Below are 12,630 nucleotides of genomic sequence, written 5' to 3' on the forward strand. Positions count from 1 at the left end.
ACACTTTCCAGAAAAGCCCTACTAAAGACACGCAGGGTCTGGTGCCTCCCACCACTGCCTAACCTGTTCAATCAGCTTCTTCCTGCTGCAGCACCTTTTCCCAGTCTTCTTCCTGCTACCGCACAGTAAAATATTCAGCTCACAGCAGAGAGGGGAAAATATGATACGCTGCCGTTAACAGTTGCCCTGACAACCCTGACATATCCTAATCAAGGAGGGCGGAGAGCAGCTCCATCTCCCCAGCTGAGAAGCGGCAGCTTGCAGGATGCTGGGTTCTGGGAACTCACCAGCAGAGGGTTACTGCGTGAGGCCGCTGGGCAGCTCCCTCTTCCTCTCAGCGGCAGAGCAGCAGGATGGGAGGAGAAAGAGTTTTGCTTGCACAAGCAGCAGTAGACTCCTCAGTATGGAGAGAGAGGCCTGAGAAAGAAAGGCTTTTTCTTCTTTTCTGGGCCAGGTTGTCTATCGTAACGTTTGCAAGCCCCTGGATGAATGAAGGCATGGCTGGTACCCACAGAGCAGCTCCCTTTACTTTCCTGACATTCTTACCACCCCAGAGCATGTATAAAAACAGGGTTGGCAGCACTGGTCACGAGGGCCACCAGTGCCATGTCCCTGAAACCCTCCAGGGAAGACAGGCAAGGGAAGAATTATGCTGGCTCCCACTAGAGATCACAATGTGGAGTGTCTCCTCTGCAACTGAAGTTTCAAGGACAGAACCTATACTCGGGAATTCTCCAAAGGAGAAAAACCTGCCTCTATTACACCCAGCACACCGCCCACCCTCAGTCCCCACCACTCTGGGCAGTCACTACCAGCGGTGCTGAGCGATGCTCAACACTTGACCCAATTTTAGTTCTTTCTGGATTGTTTTCTTCAAAGCACAGAATCATGTGATTATTGTTTTCTCCTGAAATAAGCTATCTCACTTTAAGACTCTTCACTTCTAGACTGCTTAAAATGTATGCTGTCTCCAAAAAGAATTTACAATAAATGACATTAAAACACGCCAACACCCAAATTAAGAAAAAAAATTTGTTGCTTTTGCATTTTAATAAAAATCAAGTCTGCTTAGCAAGTCAAAATCAATCCTCCCACTCCCAAATTACTCCCTTACTTTTTCTCAGTACTTAAACCTACTTATCCAAGAGAGGACCCAAGGGAGTCTAAGGCAAGTAAAATATCCTCTCTAAATCTCTTGTGTGAAACAGTAACTTTGGACAAATCACTTAACTCTCTCGGTGCCTCCATTTTCTCTGTAACATTGGGGTGATGACTATCATTTACCTTATGAGATTAGGGTGAGGATTAAATGAGTGTGGTGCCAGCAACGTGAAGTGCTTAATAAATACCAACTATTATTATACTTTATAATAGTTTGCTGTAACTAGTCCATTTTTTGCTTTGTAATTATTTTCAAGGTGTTTCCAGTTCAACTATCAATGCTATCAGGAAGTACTTCTTTGTATCTACTCTTACTGTCCAGCATGGTGCTGGGGGATGTACTAAATGGTGAGCAAACACATGCTGAAAAAAATAAATGAATCTTCAGAACTCTTTCCCTCCACAGGCTGGTGGATTTAATTAAGTTCACATGTATTTATTAGATCTCTGGCATGAAGAAACGCAGGAAATTTCAGTTTTAGAGTTTATTTTAAATTGTGTCAATCTGTGCAGTGGGTCTTTGGAATAAAAGAGAATGGAGTTTTGGAGCTGAATGGGCCTGAGAAAACAAGGGAGTTAGCATCATTTTACATGCGAGGAAGCCAAATCTCATGAAGTGAATGAAATTCCTTGCCTAGGTCAAATGTTAGTTGGTGCCAAGTCTACAATTAAAATTTAGACCACCTTCCTCCTAGTCCAGTGCTTCTCCTGATGACGAATGCTTGACCCAGATGTTTTTGAATCCTAGATCTCTCTCCAACTTATGTGGAGATGGAAGGAAAGGGAGGAGGCATGCCTCCAATATTCAAGATCTTATTAAGAAATAAAAAAATGAATACAAATTGTAAATGTAACATACTTCCATAATTTTCTATATTTATAAACTTTTATTCTTGAATGAGACATTTGTTATTTCCTATTATTTTTCTTTAATCAGATGATCAATAAACATAGGTGTAATATACATCAATATCATACTATTTGTGAAATGAAAATATTTTCAAATCCATATTAACTTCTTTCCTCTACTTCAAGAGAATCAGGTCAGTATGTACAATAGCAAAAGCACAACAAAACAAAAAAGCAAAAGAATAACAAAAAAACCCACATATAAAATAAGCATACTTGAAACTACCTTTTGGTAAAGAAAATGAAAATCTATGTCTTCAGCAAATGACTAATTTCATTTAGAAATGTTTGTCACCCAAATACAGCTTACACTTTCCAAATAAACCTAGCTGCTGCTCTAATAACTAACAGATCATCTCCACCGAGTCAAGATGCTCCCATCCTGCTGTCTTGTAAATCCTGCCTCCAACATCAACTAGCTGCATCACTGTCACAAAAAAGCAAACACCACAGATCAAATAATAATAATAAAGGATTTTCTTCCTACCCTTATAAAGGACACATTTTTCACTTAAGACTAAATTCATTTGAGATTAGTTTCTTAAATGTTCACACCCAAACTTTAATGGATATAGGGTTAGCTCTTGGGGAATTCCAGGAATACTGTGGCTTGGCCCCTGTAGGGATGTGAGTACCATCTTCTCCCAATTCCCTTTGACATTCTGATCCAAAACAAAGGCAAATATGGAAAGGGGTATGGTGAGACCTTAAATTTAAATATCTGCCAAAGTAAAATAAACACTACTCTGAATTCCTGAACTCTTTTGAGACGGAGTCTCGCTGTTGCCAGGTTGGAGTACAGTGGCACAATCTCGGCTCACTGCAACCGCCGCCCCTGGGTTCAAGTGATTCTCCTGCCTCAGCCTCCTGAGTAGCTGTGATTACAGGCATCCACCACCAAGCCCGGCTAAATTATTTTGTATTTTTAGTAGAGATGGGGTTTCACTGTGTTGGCCAGGCTGCTTTGACTCCTGACCTCAGGTGATCCACCCACCTCGGCCTCTCAAAGTGCTGGGATTATAGGTATGAGCCACCGCGCCCAGCCCCCTGAACTCTTCTCCAGCACTAAGGAGCATTTTCAATTAGATGTGGTACAAGTATCCTTGCACGTCACATGCAGATATAGAGGCTTTTAAATCAGTCCCCATGGGAAATGGGCATGCAGCTCTCCAATAGTCAGTCAGGTTTTGCAATTACTTTGTTTAAATCATTAAAGTGACAAATGTTGTATTAATAGAGACTTTGTACAAATTTGAGAGAAATGAGACACTGCCTCGTGCAACAGGGTTGATTTTACAACTAGATTGGCTTTACATTGCGTAAAAATATTCTGTGGTATAATTTTAAAATGTATTCACATGTATGGGTAAAAACACTACCACTCAGCTACTATAATTAAAACAGTCCCAAAGGCCCCTGAGCAACTGCAGGCCCCACCCGCTTAGTCCACAATAAATTTATGTCTCTTTGTCCTCCTACCCTGGCTGGTTAGCATCTCTGGCCTATGTCCAACCTGTGAGTTGGATGAATATGAAACAGAGTCAAACCTGCTGATCGTTGGGGAAGTAAGCTCATGAGTTGGGCCTAGCTGTCACAACGTTATATAAAAGACTAACATGTAGTCACATGCATACACATACACACACATAGAGTCAGCTTTCTGTTCACATTTATGCTTCCTAGACTCCTGTGACCATAAAGTTGGAAAACAGCACACTCCATGAATGAATCCAAGAAATCTGCTTAACCAGTGAGAAACAAATCTAAAATTTCCCTTTCTAAAAGCCCAGTGAGCTTTACGAAAACATTATTGAAAGAAAAAAGAGCCTAATTTGTACTATTCAAGGGCTAGAGCTGAAAACATAAATTATTACTGCGGATTGAATGGTCTGTCACCGGTAAATTACAAGTTCCATGTATGTATAAGTTATTTACTTTTCATCAGGGTCCAGAAGTTCCAAAATTCTTTTCCACATTTCTACATTCGAGGAGATGGTTAATTCTTCAAAACTCCCAGACTTCAGTAATCTTTTAAGTATTTAATGCATCTCCCCAAGATAAACTGCAATTTACTTCTAGCAGGAGTTTTAACAATATTTTTATGCAACTTAAAACCTATGCATGATTTTGAAAATGACAAAGCCAACACAGGTTGACATGGAATCAAACAACCACTAAGGAACAAAGGTTCCCATTTGGTTCTTTGCCACTCTATTCTTAAAGTTAAAGGGCGGCCTCAGAGTTTCCTAGAATTACGCCACTTACTGATGGCTTTTGTGACGATAAAGGCACAACATTCTGCCATCTTGCAGCATCATGCATAGCGTCAAAGAGGCTGGATAAAGAAATACTGCACAAAGAAGTATCAGCCCTTTGAAAGGAAAAGGCAGATTTGCTTTAATCTTCTTTATTTGACCACTTTTTGTTAACGGGCATATAAGAAAAACAGTAAATACTGCCCTAGTAGTGGTGATGCCATCAGCCAGAAGTACAAGGTCCCTGTGGTGCCTTTTTATAACATTTCTATAAATCTTCACTGCAAAACACTTCATGGAGCCTACAGAGTCCATTTTCCCACGTCTGCTCTATCATAAACAAATTTCAAACTCTAGGGATTCATTTATACAAATGTGAGGTGTGGATACTAAGCTTTAAAACCCTTTCCTAAACATTAGGTGTGAAATGCCACATTAAACCTTAATCCAGTAGCACATATTAGAGTGCCTCTCAGCCCTCGTATTCATTACTCTCATTGATACTACTTCATTAATGTGCACCACATGAACTTCTGAATTACTTGATAAAAGTTAAAGGTGCAAAGATATCCTCTCCCCTCACGATAATTAGGCTAAGAAATCCAGTTTTATAGATTCCAAATGAGGCAAAGAAATCAATCTCTGAGTTCAACAGAAGATTCATACAGATGCCTGGACTGTGTTTCTGTAAGTTACCTAATTCACTGAGGGTCTGTGAGCAGTTTAATTTAGTGTTTAGTTTTATTGTTGAGCCACACCATTAGAAAGATAAGAAAATGAAACTATGGTTCCTTGCCTTGCTTTGCTTTAGGAGTAGTAAAATCATGTCAAAGATGCCAGATGGGGTGCTTTGGGGCATGCCATCAGAGGGGATACAGAGCCAAAGGCATAATGTTTTCACCAAACAGAGGCAGTGGGGAGCCACTGAAGGGTATTGACAGCTAAATGTGTGATCCAGACAGGCCAGGATGAACTTGCAGTGAGAAAGAGAGACAGGACTGAGACTAGTTATGTAACTACTTCGTCCAAGTGGAGAAAAGGGATCAAATGGTGGCCATAGGGATAGACATAAAAACAGGAATATGAGAATCAATCATGTTTGTGTTTTTTAACAGACATCCCTCTAGCAGTGTGAAAAACTTATCCATAGGCTTGAACGTGAATACCAAGCTCCTGCAATAGTCCAGATGAAAGATGGAGAAGTGGGCAATGGAAAGAAAGGTAGTTAATGTTTTTATTAAAGATTAATATGACAACAAGTGCTTTATATCCATAGATAAAAGAAAACTAAGAGATGGATAGACTAAGGTCCAAAATGATCTCAAAGAATGAAATAATGAGCTATACTTAGACAGGATACAGCCTATTCAGTTTATTCCTACTGAATAGGCTATATTCTTATTAATTCGGTAGGAATAAACAGGAACATCTCTTTTTATATTTAAAAAAAGTTCAACTGGACAGGTATAAAATGAAGACCTACCCAAGCTGCACCAGAAACAAGGAGAGCACTTGGACAACAAGCTCACTAAACATCATCAGCGCACTGAGGAAGTAAAAACCCTAACAGTGTCACAGCGGAATCGGCAGACACCAGCGTGCCTAATAGAAGACAAGCGTTCTCTGTTTTCTGATCCTCATACCACATGGTACTCGCAAGATATTTGAAATAGGATGATAAATGAGAACACATTCAGAAGAGAGTGACCCAGGACTTATCATAAATATTCTAGGCCATAACATAGGAGACATAACATAGGAGAAAAAAAGACAAGACTCCAGAGGAATAAAATACTAGAATTAAAGGTTAACATATGGAAGAATTTACACTTTTAGTGGAAGTGTAAATTTAGTTCTGGAAGAGAAAACTGATAACAGTGACTGGAAGTTACCAGAATGTAAAAAGTTATGTTTCTTGACATTGAAGATAGCTGTGCGCAAACACTGATCTGGGATGATGATGTTGGATTAATGCACTGTTCACAGGTTGGAATTTTTTTTTTTTTTAATCTCTAGAGCTTCTTCTGATCCTGAGACTCCATGACTTGATGTAAATGGAAAGTCAAGTTATATAGCCAAGAGAGAATACTCAGGCAGAGGGAAAAAGCAAGGCTGAGACAAAGCGCTTTCCTTTGCTGTACCTGTGCGTTTACTTACTCACATGGCTTCATTTTGTAAGCAACTCTGCGTTTCATTATTTGACTTATTCAACTGATGGCCCAGAGGATTTAGCCTTAAATGCTAAATCACAGAAACAACTGAACCTTCACCAGGTGTTTGGGTTAGAAGAGGGCCACACTGGTCGGGCGCAGTGGCTCACACCTGTAATCCCAGCACTTTGGGAGGCCTAGGCAGGCGAATCACGAGATCAGGAGATCGAGACCATCCTGGCTAACATGGTGAAACCTTGTCTCTACTAAAAATATATTTTAAAAAATTAGCTGGGCGCGGTGGTACGCGCCTGTAGTCCCAGCTACTTGGGAGGCTGAGGCAGGAGAATGGCGTGAACCCAGGAGGCGGAGCTTGCAGTGAGCCGAGATTGCATCACTGCACTCCAGCCTGGGTGACAGTGCGAGACTCCGTCTCAATTAAAAAAAAAAAAAAAAAAAAAAGAAGAGGGCCACACCACTCTGATCTCTGCACCTGCAGCTTCCAGACCTCCCACATTCTCTCACCCACAATGTAATGAAAACCTACTGATACGCACACCTGTAATCCCAGCACTTTGGGAGGCCAAGGCGGGTGGATCATCTGAGGTCGGGAGTTCAGGCCCAGCCTGACCAACATGGAGAACCCCCATCTCTACTAAAAATACAAAATTAGCCGGGCATGGTGGCGCATGCCTGTAATCTCGGCTATTCGGGAGGCTGAGGCAGGAGAATCGCTTGAACCCAGGAGGCGGAGGTTGCAGTGAGCCGAGATCGCGCCATTGCCCTCCAGCATGGGCAACAAGAGCCAAACTCCGTCTAAAACAACAACAACAAAAAGAACCTACTGATAAAGATGAACAAGAGAGTTTTCCCCTCAATGAGCCAATTTTTTATAGGTGGATCCCTATAGCTATGTGACTTGAGAGGTGAAATCTAAAAGTTTGTGAATGAAGAACGATACTAAAGAACAGCAAACCAATTCAGTGTATGACTTTATGGGCATTTTAAGGATAGTGATACACTAAGTCTTTAGGACAGCAAAGCATTGGACAGGTGAAGAACATTCATTTCAGAATGTTTTAAGACTTTTCCTCAGTCCCATCTGTGTTAGTCTGCTTTGTGTTGCTATAAATACCTGAGACTGGATAATTTATAAAGAAAAATTTTATTTTGGCTCACAGTTCTGCAGACTGTACAAGGAGCACAGTGCTGGTATTTGCTTCTGCTGAGGGCTCAGGACGCTTACAGAAGGAGCCATGGCAAGACAGGGAACAAGAGAGACATCAGGCTCTTTTAAACAACCAGCTCTCACATGCGAACTCACTCATTACCATGAGACGAGTGCCAAGCCATTCATAAAATTGGCTCCCATGACCCAAACATAACCCACTAGGTCCACCTCCAACATTGGATGTCATATTTCAACATGAAACCGTATCTAAACTGTATCACCGTCCTTTGCTACTTTGCCACTCTTTCCATTTCTTTCTCCTAAAACCTCCTGAAATTAAAAGACATCCATTTTTTTTCACTGCGAGTTTAATATCCTGTTTTTACCTTAAAAAAATCAGGAAAGATTAATTTTTAAATTTTATCTCTTAAATAATTAAAATGATTTGTATGATTCCAGGTAAAAACTGTTAATTTTCTTTCTGTCAGTGTATCAGTGAGGGTTCTTCCAGGGAAATAGAACCAATAGTATTTTTGGCTATTTCTCTGGAGAGAAATATATTGTATATAAAGACTTATTTTAAGGAATAATGGCTGCTGCCACTGTGGGGGCTAACAAGTGTGAAATGTGTGCAGCAGGCTGGCAGGCTCGAAACTCAAGCAGGATTTCCATGTCACAGCTTTAAGAAGACTTCCCCCTCCTTCTTCTTTCCTAGGTCTTCACCTGATTGCGTTTGGCCCACCCATAGCCAGGATAATCCCCTTCACTTAAAGTCAACTGATTGCAAATGTTAATCATGGTTACAAAATACCTTCCCAGCAACAGCTGATGTTTGGGTACCACAGCTGAGCCCAGTTGACACTTAAAATTACCTATCAGTCAGTGACCTCAGACAGATTAAGATACTACATTCCCACATTCAAGTCAGCATGCTGCGAATGAAAGCATGCATTCAAAAGTCAAAGGTTTATGTATCAATGATCACAATCTTCATTGAATAGGATGGCTACTATTTACTCAGATAATTTTCCAATACCGTAACGCTCTATTAATATAATGTTCCTACAGTTGGGGTCAGGATATCTTAGACTTATTAAATCCCTCTTTATTTTCACTAATGATCACCCTTTGAGAATCAAGTACTGGTGAGCTTAAAAGCGTTATCAAATAAACCCTTTTGATGAGAACTAAGCAGTCTGTTCATCTGAACATTAAATGATTCAGAAAGTACAGATATATAGATTACAAAAAAGTCCTTCTCTATTATAATGAAGTAACCCCACTTTCTCAATCAGTAGAAACTAAAGTATATAGATACGTACATGGGGGGAGGAGAGAGGGTTGGATAAAAATGCTTTTCATGAGAAAAGCGTATGAAGGTTTGAGGCACTAACTTTATTTTTTGGTTTATTTATTAACTGAAACCAACTGTTACACTTTGGATGTTTGTGTCCTCCAAATCTCATGTTGAAATGTAACCCCCAATGTTGGAGGTGGGGCCTGGTGGGAGATGACTGGATCATGGGGGGTGCGTCCTTTATGAACGGTTTAGCGCCATCCCCGTGGTGATGAGTAAGTTCTCCCTCAGTTAGTTTACATAAGGTCTGGTTGTTTAAAAGTCTGGGACCTCCCGTTACCCCACTCTCTTGCCATGTCAACGTGCCTGCTCCCGCTTCACCTTCCACAATGATTGTAGGGTTCCTGGGACCCTCAGCAGAAGCCGAGCAGATGTCAGTGCCATGCTTGTACAGCCTGCAAATCCCTGAGCCAATTAAACCTTTTTTCTTTATAAATTGCCTAGCCTCAGGTGTTTAAGTGACACAAAAAGGGCCTAACACGCCAATTCTGACAAAAGAAAAAAAATTACATACAGTTCTCCAGCATAGTTCTGAAACCAATCTAGAGGAAGGAGGCACCTAAAAGAAATGCCAAATTATATAATTGTGGTGAGTAAGTTAGAGGCTTGGTACATTTTCCTTCAGTGAATGTCACACTGAGAATTGTCAGTAACCAACCAGAACACCAAAAGCCTTTAAGCTAAATTATAAAGATATAAGTATATTTAGGATTGAGTAACAAGCTTAGAAGCTCTTAAAATTTGTAACTGCTAAGCAAAAAATGTTCCTAATGCATCAATATTTTTTTAAAAAAATATGAAGTATTAATTTCGAAGAAGTAGATGTTACTAGCAATCCAGTACGGTTTTTTTTGTTTTGTTTTTTTGACAAATACATCTTCTCTTAGGCTTGACTGACCTAGAGCCATCAAGATTTTTAGGGGGCTCTATATGAAAATATTAACATCTCAAAAAGATTAACAGGTTGGTAAGCACTCGGAAGACACCTACTTCATTTCTCAAACCCTTTCACTTTTCATATCCATAACCTAAACCCATGGATGGCAGCTTAGGAAGGATTATAATGACAAAGGAGCCTTTTGGCAAACTTCCTAAAACACCCCAAATGACCATTTTGCCTTTTTCATAAAGTATAATGGCTATACTCCAGACACCTGCAATGTTGCAGTAAAGAAATCAAAATCATAATAAAAAATCTCTCCTTTCTCTTAAATTTTTTGCTGGAAATACTTCTAGCTGGCTCCTGTTTCCACAGGCATGAAGACACTTGCCCCTAAGTTCCTGAAATAAGCAGTAGCCATGTCCCTTTACTGCCCAGAGCCAGACTTTATCCAGCGCACTGGAAAAAGACCATGTTTACAACAAAAAGAGGGAGGTTTGTATAACAAAAGCTGTTTTGAAAATAACTGCAAATCTGCAAAGTGTTGAATGAACATGTTTCCAGATAGGGACATCTGTAATAGTAAGCAACACTGTGCTGTGTAAGAAAAAATCAGCTTTGCACATTGTACAAGGGGTTCAGAATGCCCAATTCACAGGTGTCTGAACTCCATATCCAGAGTCCTAATTCTGAACCTTCTGGCATTTCATACATAGGCCTTCTCTCCTCCAAAGCCTTCTTGAAGACTTACTTGCTACTCTGGGTGTCATTAATGAGTCCTGCAACACTCTCACAATGACATGTGGGTCTCATCACATACATGGTTTAGATTTGTGTTGCACAGTTGGTTGATGATTGGAACTCCTTTTCTTTTTTCTTTTTTTTTTAACTTTGATGCTGTTCTCAGCGAGCAGCAGATAGATGTTGGGCCTGATCAGTTTGTAAATAAGTTGAAGAAATGACATTCTCAAATCTGTCCATTTTAGACACAGCTGGGATACCGAGGATTGAATCTGAAATGCCAACCTAGGGCTCTTCCCTGTGAGGCTTCACTGGAGTATAAGATTATGGGGTTTTTCTATCCAAAGTCATTTGAGTCTCACAGGTCTTCTAGACTAAAAATAGCTTCCCACTTCTCAATTTATTTCCATACTTTCTTTCAGCTGTTGAGACATCTCTTCTATTTATACTCTATCTGGGCCTTATACAGTCACTGCACAAAGTACATGGATGTAACTTTTTCTATATACAGGGAGGGCATCTTCACCAGGATATTGGGATGGGTTTATTCCTAGTGTTAAGTAAATCCGTACAAAACTTATTTCAATAATAATTCAGTTTATTTTTACTGAATAACACATTTTAATATTTCAAAGATGGCATCGGGAACACTTGTTTAATCAATTTCCACAGTGGCTACTGGACACAAAAAGACAATTTGGGGGCATTGTTGGAAGAATCTCAACCCAGGACCCATCTGAGGAAGTGACGTATTTTCAGATTTACGAAGTTATGAAATTAAATAACTTTTATTTTTTTGGTTTTTTTGAGACGGAGTTTCACTTTTGTTGCCCAGGCTGGAGTGCAATGGCACGATCTCGGCTCACCGCACCCTCCGCCTCCTGGGTTCAAGCGATTGTCCTGCTTCAGCCTCCCGAGTAGCTGGGACTACAGGCATGCGCCACCACACCCAGCTAATTTTGTATTTTTAGTAGAGATGGGAGTTTCTCCACGTTGGTCAGGCTAGTCTCAAACTCCCAACCTCAGGTGATCCGCCCGCCTCGGCCTCCCAAAGTGCTGCGATTACAGGTGTGAGCCACCATGCCTGGCCAAAATTTTTTAAAAGATATAAAAATCTAAATTCCAAATTGAACAAGATATCATTTTCTTAGCGAGAAATGTGCCTCACATACATGCCCACACACCACACCCAGGATACACCTTGTAAATGGTATTCTGCAACTTAAGAAAGTTTCTTCTAAAATTTGTGACTTTAATAAGACAACTTACTGATATTTTCTATTTCATGTATGTACTTTGCTTGAAGAAACCCAAACTGCCTCCTGCTTCTCATGAACATCTCGTGGAAGGCAAGTTGTATGTTTCCTCTATTTTCCTGGTAGAGAAGCATAGTTAACGTGGTGCTAGTGCCTTGTTTATAGTCAGAATGGGTGTTAGGAGGTCCATCTCTCTATGGCTTAAAGCAACATACCTCTGTAGCAATGTTTTAGCAAAGGACTTAAAATTTAGAACTATGGGCCAGGCGCTGTGGCTCACGCCTGTAATCCCAGCACTTTGAGAAGCCGAGGCAGGAGGATCGCTTGAGCCCAAGAGTTCGAAACCAGCCTGAGCAATATAGCAAAATCCAATCTCTACAAAAAGAGAGAGAGGAAAAAAAATTAGCTGGTGCCTGGCATAGTGGCATGTACCTGTAGTCCCAGCTACCTCAGGGGGCTGAGATAGGAGGGTCGTTGGAGCCCAGATGTCAAAGATGCAGTGAGCCATGATGGTGCCTCTGCCCTCTAGCCTGGGTGACAGAGTCACCAGAGCAAAACTCTGTCTCAAAAAAAAAAAAAAAATTAGAACTATGATATAGCCATTAAAAAAACACTTTTGGATTCCATAAAAATAAGCCAAGGCCGGACACGGTGACTCAAATCTGTAATCCTAGCAATTTGGGAGGCCAAGGTGGGTGGATCACCTGAGGTCAAGAATTCAGGACCAACTTGAGCAACATAGTGAAACCC

General features: G+C 40.6%; 1 protein-coding gene across 24 annotated transcripts in view; it reads right to left on the reverse strand.

Moving 5' to 3' along the window:
* The window catches only part of MAP7 (microtubule associated protein 7), a 209,718-nt gene that overhangs the window by 184,997 nt on the left and 12,091 nt on the right, over positions 1–12,630 (reverse strand). For 11 of the 24 annotated variants that reach the window (XM_065543444.2, XM_074037109.1, XM_065543442.2 and 8 more), the window contains exon 1: positions 64–336. The exons of 7 other annotated variants lie outside the window; for them this stretch is intronic. The gene's annotated coding sequence lies outside the window, so the exon portion shown is untranslated. Of the gene's footprint in view, positions 1–63; positions 337–12,630 lie in introns of those variants that run through there. 6 more of the 24 variants (XM_065543445.2, XM_074037110.1, XM_065543443.2 and 3 more) reach the window with 1 other exon arrangement.

Source organism: Macaca fascicularis, chromosome 4, assembly GCF_037993035.2.
Source record: "Macaca fascicularis isolate 582-1 chromosome 4, T2T-MFA8v1.1".
Lineage (NCBI taxonomy): Eukaryota > Metazoa > Chordata > Mammalia > Primates > Cercopithecidae > Macaca > Macaca fascicularis.